Here is an 11,047-nt window from a genome sequence, read left to right as displayed (position 1 = left end):
GTGGCATGTACCCACCATAATGTCTCTGAAACACAACACAAAAAATCATCAGAGACTCGTTCGAGCATACTCACACTCGATTTCCCGCCCCTACGTGCTCCATAGTATCCCAAGGATTCTTACGTGGGTTGCATACAGATCCGATGCTTTTAGTAGTACGGGCGCAATACTACCTTCCACACCAACTTGTAGTCATCCCAAGTCCTCCTCCTAGGATCCTAATTCATAGTACTCTATCCCTCACGGATATCAAACTACTCTCTCGGTAGATTCCTCTGTGCTCATCTAGGTATCTCTCCTAGATTACTCAAACTCTCTCTAAAAGACTGATGATATATTTCTCCTACTCAGTACACACAGAGCAAATAACAGATAAGATCAATCAATGGCATACCCTAGGCTAAGGAATCATGAATCAGGTAACTCTAGCTCTAAATTCTGAAGTACCTAGCCTATCCTCTAGCATGCAGCTCTGATATCTAATAAATTTCTCATAATACAAACAAGTAATGGTGTTTTGGGAATCACTGTTCAGGCTCTGGCTGATTGTACACACTGCTCCGTCTCGTTATCTCTTAAAAGCTCTTACTCGTTTTTAGAAAAATCATTTCTTTTTTGAAAATTTTCTCAAATCCACAGTTTGAGTCCAGACATACCCGAGAGTACATCTGAATCCCTCAAACCAAGGCTCTAATACCAACTTGTAACACCCTAAATTTTCAAACAAATTTTTCATTTTAAAATCACTTAATTCTCATTAACACATTTCATAAAACCCTAAAGTGTCAAATTATCAAAACCACAAATCCATAATTGTTTAATAAAAATCCACAATCCTCAAAACATAACTCCATCTCGTATGTACAATCAAGTCGGCGCCTTCCCGCGATCCTGAGAAGTACCTGAAACACATATCACATAACACGATAAGCACAAAGCTTAGTGAGTTCCCCAAAATACCACACACATCCCATTAGCCTCTCGTGGCTATATCTCGAATAAGACCCTTCGGTCAATGTGTCTTAGTGGAACCCTCCGGTCCCACAACTCGGGTGGACCCTCCGGTCCTAACTCAGTAAAGCTCAGAATAATACACACCATAAATCACAAAGACATAATACAGGATATCACAATACCCAATAATAGCATACAAGACCCTCTGATCGCACAAATTACCACTCAAGGTAAGTATAGTGAGAAGACTCACCTCGTAAGTAAGCAAGTAACCTCGTACCCCTCGAACGGTATAATCCCTGCCTACATGTCATAATCATCTGTAATTAACACTTATAACCACAACTCTAAATACATTAAGCTAACCCCTCTCTCTCTAACTCCCGAAATGGGTAAAAGACCATTTTACCCCTCCATGGTCTCCATAATCCAAGCCTTGACCAACCCTAAAAGTCAACAGAAGTCAACACTCGAGTCAACAGTCCCTGTTAACCCAACTCGTCGAGTGCATCTATGTGACTCGTCGAGTCGCCTTGTTCCTCAGAAGTGTCCTGAATGTTCATCTTAACTCGTCGATTTGTCTCCTCAACTCGCCAAGCCACACGTGTCCAGACTCGTTGGGGAAAACCCTAACCGACTCGTCGAGTCCGCTTATCGACTCGTCGAGTCTCTTCAGTCCCTTTTCTCATTCAGACGATTTTGGTCATAAATGGTGTCTCATACTCTAGATCTAGCCTTCCAAGGCTCACTTATCACGTAAAGCTGCAAACTTTACGTTCATGCATGGCATTTATGGCTCAAAATACCAAAACAAGCTCCATAAGAGGTCACATGCATGGAAACTTGTCCAAAGCTTGGAACTTTTGGCTCATGGGACCTCAATATGTCCAGATCTGGAGTCACAACTCCATCAAAAGCTCATAACACTCTAGATCTCAAAGAAGGATGTGGAAAAAGGTCCTAAACTCATTAAAATGAGATCTAACTAATCAATAAGCAAGATAGTGACTTCTTGCCTTCAAACAGTAGCTAAGAATGAGTGAACACCAGATTAGAAGCTCCTTCTCATCCAAGGTCTCTTGCTCTTCAACTCTTCTCCAAGAATGCACTAAAACCCACAAAATTAGCCTTTCTTTCCTTCACACATGGTCACAACTCGATTAGGGTTTCTCACAGTATAGTAGGGTGACAAGGGTGACAGAAATGAGGGCTTAAGGTCCTTTAAATAAGACACAAACCCGGAAAATTAGGGTTTCCTCACACAGCTCCTACTCGTCGAGTTGGGGTCCTTTGACTCGTCGAGTAGACTCTAAAGTCACGCGGCCAATTAACCCCTCTACTCGGCGAGTTGGGGCATCCAACTCGTCGAGTTGCCCTGCCAAAATGAATAAAACTGAGTAAATAATAAACCTGAGACTTGGGATGTTACAATAACTCTTATATATTATTGTTGGTGGGGTTTGCAGTATTATTAAATTTTGTTTTGTACTCCAAGACTACCGACTACAAATGAGTGCCAGACAGAAAACACTAGAGGGTAGGATTATTTTAGCTATTAAGTTGTTCTGAAATCCAACAGCCCTAGCGGCATTTCAAACAAGATTCCCCGTACTATAAGTAGCCAAGAAGTAGTGTAATTAATACTAATAATACTTTTATTAGAAGCTAGTTGCTATAGTTGTATTCCTCTTTTGAGAATACGAGTTCTCTATAGCCAATTTAGCTATGATATCAATTTGTCACATCCCCGGCCGAGGCGGCGGAACACGTCGGGTTGTGCGACTAAGTTCATGGATCATAGGTAAACTAAATATATAGCACAAGTGCAACCATAAAGAAAATAACATTTACATTCCATCTTGATGTTTGAATACAATGTTTTTACAAATAATAATAATACATGAATTGCCTTAACTGATAGGCATATAATACAGCAACAAGTAAACTAGGAATCCAATCCGTCTTGAATGTTTGTTTAGTGATTTCCTGAGAATACATGTAGTTTTCAGGGTCAACACAAGGTTGGTGAGCGTTACAGGTTTTCTTCTAACCGCAATAATACTTTTAAAAAGTCCAAAAAGTATTATCTTTGTATGTATAACGATAGTTAAAAAGAGTGTTTGCAATGAGTCTTTAAAAGCCCAAAATGTATTTATGTATAAGTAAATCCATACTTTAAACTGTGTTTGTAATAAATCATTGAAAGCCAAAATGTATCTTTTGTATAAGTAAATCCATACTTTACACTATGTTCGTAATAAATCTTTCAATATCCTTGAAAACCAAACTGTTATGTTACATAAGTAATTCCATACTTAAAAATAGTTTTGAAAGCAACCAAGCCCATGGTTTTTAGTGAGAGAGATATATATTCTAGTTGATGTTTATAGTGAGTCATATAACCGAGCCATGCGACTGAGGGTACCCCCTACAATGCTTCATTGGACGTTGTAGTAAAAATTTTAGACACCTATCACCTGTTTCGATTGATCGGTTGAGGGTTGTAGCTAGCAACCGCAGGTGGGGATGTCAACCCCGTATAGATTTACACACATGTACCTCGCTCCGAAGATTAACGGTTACAGTAGTGTGGGTATGTTAAGTATTTAAACTCAGCTAATAAATAACGAAACGTCTCACTAAAAAGCCATTAACTAAAAAGTTTGTGAATAACTCTCAACCTTAACTTAATTGCGATTAAGTCACTAGGCATAATGAATATCGTTGTATAAGGTTTATAAAAGCTGAGTATTTTTGACATGTGTGTAAAAAGGTAATGTGCTCGCTTTTATAAAAATGAATGTTTCAAACTAATGAACATATGTACATGTATAAACGTTGTGTACTTAAGCATATAAATGAACATACATAGTAATGGCTTGAATCCTTGAAATACTACAAAATTTTATAACGTGCTTGTTATAATATACAATCTCACATAAAAGTCATATAATTTTGTATAATCTAGTATTTGTTGTATAAACTGGTTATTTCATGATAAAATAATCTTAAAACGTATTCGAAAATTTACACTAGTTATTTATAACAATATGGTAATTAAAATATTAAAAAGGGGTCGTAAGCACTCACCCTTGATGTGTTAACGCAGACTAAATTTGTTTTGGTGAAGTGCGATGCGAAAAACCGTAAAATTAACTGTTCCTTGCATTTAAAACGAGTCACCGGGTCTATTTATATTACCTAATAAACCAAAAGGTAGTTTTTGGTATCAGTTATTAAGTATAGGGTGGTCTTTGTTAAAATAAATAAATGCTAGGGTTTGATTTTGTTAAAATGGCAATCCATTTCCGAAACAGGGGGCTAAAGTGAACATTTTAAACACAAGTCTGAGAACGGGATTAGTTTTGAGTACGATTGTTCATAGAGGGGCCATTATGTTTATTTTTAATTCAAGTTTGGAAGGGGGCGGCTGATTGGCAATATCAGTAAAGTTTGGGGTGTGTTTTAATTAAAATAAATACAAGTTTGGTTGTCTGTTCAAATTCCAGATCGGGTGTTTAATTTTCCAGATCGTGAAGAGGAACATCGAGACCCACTTCGAGGTCTCATGTTCGACTGATAATTAACGAAGGAACGGGAATGGAATTTTTCAAGGTGGCGATGGTCGACTACTCACAGTGACAGCCAGCGGTGGTGATGACGGTTCAGCGAAGTGGCGCGGGGGGAGGTCGACGAGACCGAATGAATGAAGGGAGGAAGCAGCGAAGCTTCTTCCTGCTCCGATGGAGATGTGCGAAGGGGGAAGGGAGGTTTTTTTCCGGGGCGACGCGAGCGAAGCGACGCAGGTGGGAAGAAGCAGCGAAACGGCGGTGATTTCGGGGTGATGCAGCAAAGGCGAGACCTTCGGAGGTCTAGGTCGATGGGAAACGGCAGAGAAAGAAGCGAGGGTCTCCGGTCTTTGGCCGGCCCCAGAGCGTGTTAACAGTTGCCGATCAAGAGGCGGATCGCTGGTGGATGCCCACTGCGAACAGGGAGGAGGAAGGAGGAGCAATTGTTCGGTGGTTTACTTGTCGTCGGTCATCAACAATTAAAAAAATTCTTTTTTTATTTTTATTTTTATTTTTTTATTTTTATTTTGATTTGTTGTTTAATAGAAATCATTGGGGTCTTTGGGTTTTCCTGGAAAATCGATGATAATGAAGGGGATACGGGTTTGATTTTCGACAGAAATCCATGGCTGTTTGGATTGGGTGTTTGAGCTGTGGTGTTTTGACAGTTTCAGAAGGGAAACACGCGTTTCCTTTGTGTGTAAACATAGATATATTGAAATGTGAAGTAATCTTGAAATTAATTTGAGTGAAGTTTAATTGTATTGATTTAACTTGAATATATTTTTGGTATTTTGTATTTGATTTGGTATTGGAGTGTGTATTGGTATAATTTCTAAACAGTTTTAATGTAAACTTTTGGGTTTAGTAATATTGCATGCATGTGAGTATTTGTTTGATTTACCAAATCATCTATCACCCCCGACACCGTCTCCGCTCCGATTTACCCCTTCTCCTTTCATCACGTGCACCTCTTTCGGTTCTCTTTCTTCAATCCATTTCCTCTCTTCTCTCTAAATGTAATTAGCTGCATCACACCAACAACACCACGCTATCGTACCGGTCACCGCCAAAACTAGGTAAGCTTTACATACATCTTTTACACATAAACGTTGGTTATATTCATACAAACACCAAATCTTACTGGTTTACCTTTTTATTTTGATTCTTGGTTGTAGTTAATGAACAAATTTGATCAAGAAGAAGATATAGATTTGTTCCACATACGAGTACGGAAAAGGCCGAGTTTATTTAAGTTTATGATGTTATTTTTATAATTTAGATTCATATTCTGAATTGTTGCTCTGTACTTGAACCCCAAACATCTTCTATCCTCTTTCTCGATTTTTGTTTCACTGTTTACTATAGCTACCTAATTCTATCCATGTGACTAGAAGGTGTTTGTAAAAACGCCTCAATGAAGTCATATATATTCATTGTTGACAGTTTTTCAAACAGAAAGTATATTATCATGTGCCTAGATTTAAATCTAATGTAGGTAATCAGTTCACATATAATATATAGAGGAATCTGCTCGACGACCTATTAATACGAATTCACTCGGCTTTTGTTGTTTTAGTACTTCACAATTGACATTAATTATATTTCTTATTTTAATATCAGCAATATGGTACTTCACTTCCTTATTTTAATACGGTTGGAATATAGAATTAGTTATAGTGCAAAATGAAAAATCTCTCTTTCTGTGACATACATGATATTTGACAGATGACAATTTTTTTGGATTTCAATCATCGTATGGGTTTGTAGATACCTTTGACAAGGTAACTGAAATTACTATGCTATGCTTCCTCTCACTGTTCCCCTATAAGGTTTCGACTATCTTTTATTCTTGTAATGGTGGGCATTTTAGCTTTGGTACCTTACTCCCTTATATCTTTGTTAAAAGAAATTCATTCATTTATAACCATTTTTGTATTTGTTATCTTTTTTATAGGAAAGTGGCTTGGGAGTAGGCAAGTTATAAGAAGTTCGTATTAATGCAGATTGGTTTGAAATTATTAATCTTCCATTTTCAAATGAAGGCCACGAGTGTAGTTTGTAAGCTTTTCCACATCTATTTTTCATTTGATTTACCAGGTTATGAATCAGGTTGTGTGCTTTTTGATTGATTTTTGTTTTTTAATTTCTAAAATGTAGAAGAAAAATCAAGATATGCATGTGTTTTTTGCTTTCTGTCTTTCATTTGATTTGTCTGTTAACTCCTTTCTAATAGTAAAAGGAGATATGAAAATGGGATGCTATTGTAATCAAATTAATGGAAATATATTGTTATTTTTTTGCATTTAGTTCTAAATTTGAGTGTACTTTAATTGTAAACATAAATATATTGAAATGTGAAGTAATCTTCAAATTAATTTGAGTGTACTTTAATTGTATTGATTTAACTTGAATATATATTTGGTATTTTTGATTTGGTATTATAGTGTGTATTGGTATCATTTCTAAATAGTTTTAATGTAAACTTTTAGGTTTAGTAATATTGAATACGGAAGGAATACAGAATATTACGAATACGGATGGAAATCAAATTTCATTAATAATTAAATATATCATTTTTTTAAATGTAATATATATATATATATATATATATATATATATATATATATATATATATATATATATATATATATATATATATATATATATACTGGTTGGCGGCTTGGCCCGCGAACCCAAACAGATAATCCAACCCAACCCATGAAATAAACGGGTTGGTGGGTTGACGGGTTGGCGGGTCAAAAATCTCAACCCAAACCCGTCTATTTTCGGGTTGGGTCAGTGTCGGGTTACGGGTTGGGTCGAGAGTTGCCACCCCTACCCTCAACCTCAAAGAGGTAGGGAAACACCTGATATCGCTGGGCTAGAAGCCCTTTGGCTCACAAATTATAATCTATTTCCATTTGTAATGAATTTGTTTTATATATATATATATATATATATATATATATATATATATATATATATATATATATATATATATATATATGTTAAATTGTCATAAATATACATTATATATGTGTATTTTAAATTTAACAAACCAAGAGTTAACAAATTAATAAATTTCACATTTCCGATTGTATGAGTTCAAATTTATATATATATATATATATATATATATATATATATATATATATATATATATATATAAATTTGAACTCATACAATCGGAAATGTGAAATTTATTAATTTGTTAACTCTTGGTTTGTTAAATTTAAAATACACACATATATAATGTATATTTATGACAATTTTACCAACCAAATGTAAGCGTCATGACACATATCCATACCCGTATATACATAAATATATATAATTGTTCACGAAATTATTGAGTGTTGGGCTATTTCCATCGTTAAAATACACAACAACCGGGTTGGATTCCTATATTTTTCCGGAATATATTACCAATAATAAAAATTATGTCGAAATTAGTAGTTTAAGGTTTCGCCATTAATAAATCTGAAAACGTTTGATTTTTCAACTTTTATAAATATTTTTATAAAAATATTTAAAATAACGAAATTAAATATTAGGCTATAGCCTGAGTCCAAAAATGTTTTCAGAAATTTCTTTTAAGGTGTGCAAGTCTTTCAACGGATAGAAACGGTTTTAGTGGTTTTAAGAAAATCAATATTTTACTATTTTGGATTCTTAAAACGGTCGTATTTTTTGCATACGAACTCTGTTTTGGACGTTTTTTATATTTTTGGAAATAGGAAAACACGTACTAAAAGACTAGAGTGTTTTTATTGTTCACAACTGCTTAATACAAATTTTCAGTTTTTCAGACGCGTTAACTAAGTTTGTAGTTTGGGCTGTTTGTTTAGTTTGTAAATTTACACATTCGGAAGTACGATACCATCAGGTATCTTATAATAGTTGAAATAACTCATTTATTTTACATTAGATGCACTAAAACTCAATGAGTCAATTTACCAAGAGACCTACTGTGAACTTGACCGTTCATAATCTTTGGCCTAAATTTCGGAATATCACAAGAGGGGATCGCCTCTTTCTCTATCTCAAGTAAAACCCTAATTCTCTCATCCCATCACTGAATAGACCATTGGAGTCTCGTTCCTGGACCCCCTCCCGGACGATGACAAACATCGACTCTTTCTTTGTTGTGATTCTCAGTCTTAACTCAGATGGAAACCACCTCAGACGTCATTAAGCTCGAAGATATATCATAACAAACACTAGAACGGTTGGACTCAAACCAGAGCTACACAATAGAGTTACACCTAACCTTCTAAAATTATCTAATTTCTGCAATATGTAACCTAGCATATTCGCTTGATAGTCAACTAGCACTAGTAGTGGTTCCTAAAATCAAAAATCAAGCAACATTCGAGCATCGAGTTCTGATCAGAGCACTGCCTAACATGCCATCCTAACATATCATCAGGAATCTATACTAGGATGCATATCTAGGGGCTCATACAGTAAGAATACAAGGCAACTCTCCTATCATAAAATACAGTAAACCATCAACTCGTCGAGTCTGTTCGTGGACTCGGTGAGTTGATCAGTCAGACAGCATTCCAGCTTTGCAAAATCACATATAAACAGCAATATAACAGAAAACAAGCCTAGGCTCTGGTACCACTGTTGGGTTTTGAGCATTCTAACACTCCTATGGTGCACATGCAACCCTAGAAACCTTGGATCTATGTTTTCTCTATTATACATGCAAATATTGATTTTTCCAAGGTTTCATCCTATTTAGCATATCATGACGTATATGTAATATAAAACTAATAGAATGACATACCTTTTCTTGTTGCTTGATTCCTTAAGACCTTGTGAGCCTAGAAACCTTGGATCTATGTTTTCTCTATTTCACACAACACCAAAAACTCTTGGAATAACTTGAGAATAGACTACTTGTATGCAATTTTCAGCTAGCCCTCTTTCTTTTAGTCTAAGTGCCGATTTTGCTCCATATGAGGCTTCTTATATAGTGTCATGCAATTAGGGTTACACCATGCAAACCCTAATGTGCATGACCTTTCACTTACTCCATGATCCATGGATTTTAACCTCCATGGAGCATCCATGCAGCACCCTATGGGTTTTAGCCCAATCTTATGAACCATGGATCATAAGCCCATTATATAAGAATGAATGATTTACACAATCAATACTCATACATTTAAATAGTCTCCTTTTGATCACAAAATTAATTCCAAATTAATTCTTGATCAATACTAATTAAATAATATGATTTCATATTAATATATTAGAACTTATAATATATTAATAAATCATAAATGTCCTTTTTCCTCATTTTGTCTATCCAATTGTTATGATGTCATGCAACCCAAATGGACCATGCCAAGTCGGGTCAAGTACTTACCAAAAATAGTTATGGACTTAGACATTATATCCAACAGGTTCCTCAACTGAACACATTCAAACTAACACTAATAAACAACTAGGGTAATAACCCATAGAAAATTGCCCAGATTATCATCTAACATGCTAAGGGTAAAAGACCATTTTCCCCTTCTTTGAATTGACCCATCTAACCATGGCCCAAGCCCATAAAGACCTAAGGTAATCAATGGCCCAAACCTATAAAGACCCAAGGCCCAAAGATATTTTGGTGAGTACGCTAGACGTACCACCCTCTTAAGCCTGACGTACACGCTTCAACAGCGAAGGGAAATAGAGCTGAACGTGTTACGTTGAGCGTATGCATATATACACCCAACGTACTCCCCTACTGGCCAAAAATGACATTAAGCACTTAATGCCTTAAGTCCAAACGTCCAAATAATCGATCTTGCTATTGGGAAACATCTTAAAGGATAAAGTCATCAACTTGATGACTTTTCATGGCTTAAAGAGCCTTAAAATAATTTCTAACCTTCTAACTCCACATTATAAACATTGACTCTTATATGGTTGAGTTAAAGCCAACAACATGCGATTTTTATGAGGACCTTAAAAACATCAAGAAATGATAATCCAAACTTCTGGAGTAGCTCTTGCTCACATGAATCAACCCATGTGACCAAAACAAGCCAAAAACCCTAACTAGACTTGATCTAAGCAAAGAGTCACCAAAATTGAGACTTTATACCTTCTGGAAGATGATGACGATGAATAGATTCTAGATCCACAAGCTTCAATCCAAACCGTACACCTTCAATAAGCTCATTCTTCTTCAAAATGCACCAAAAACACACCAAATCACTCAAAGGCTCAAGAATCACTCCAATGTGCGCTAGTGTTTCAAGGAAAGTTGATTAGAGGATGGAGGCTGAGGATAAGGTCAGTCTCATGGGAGTTAATGAGGTTTTATAGGGTCCAAAACCCAAAAATTAGGGTTTGCCCCTGACTCGAGTAATCCATGCGTACTATAGGTACGCCCATCGTACTAGGGGGAAAACCTCATGTCCAAGTTTCGACAAGGTACCCCACGCGTGCCTTAATTATGCCCCTCATAATAGGCCACAATGCAAAATAATTAAATACTTAGAACTTAAAGGATT

At 35.9% G+C, this 11,047-nt stretch overlaps 1 long non-coding RNA gene across 1 annotated transcript; it reads left to right on the top strand.

Moving 5' to 3' along the window:
• The first annotated feature begins 4,473 nt into the window (after positions 1–4,473).
• On the top strand, positions 4,474–6,792 carry LOC145125221 (uncharacterized). The gene is made up of 3 exons (XR_013715874.1): positions 4,474–5,602; positions 5,702–5,752; positions 6,481–6,792. It is a non-coding gene; the product is annotated as an uncharacterized LOC145125221 (long non-coding RNA).
• The last annotated feature ends 4,255 nt before the right edge of the window (positions 6,793–11,047 follow it).

The sequence above is a fragment of the Lactuca virosa genome, chromosome 7 (assembly GCF_052849685.1).
Source record: "Lactuca virosa cultivar CGN04683 chromosome 7, Lactuca_virosa_CGN04683_v6, whole genome shotgun sequence".
NCBI classification, from domain to species: domain Eukaryota; kingdom Viridiplantae; phylum Streptophyta; class Magnoliopsida; order Asterales; family Asteraceae; genus Lactuca; species Lactuca virosa.
This window is presented reverse-complemented; position numbering and strand designations above follow the sequence as displayed.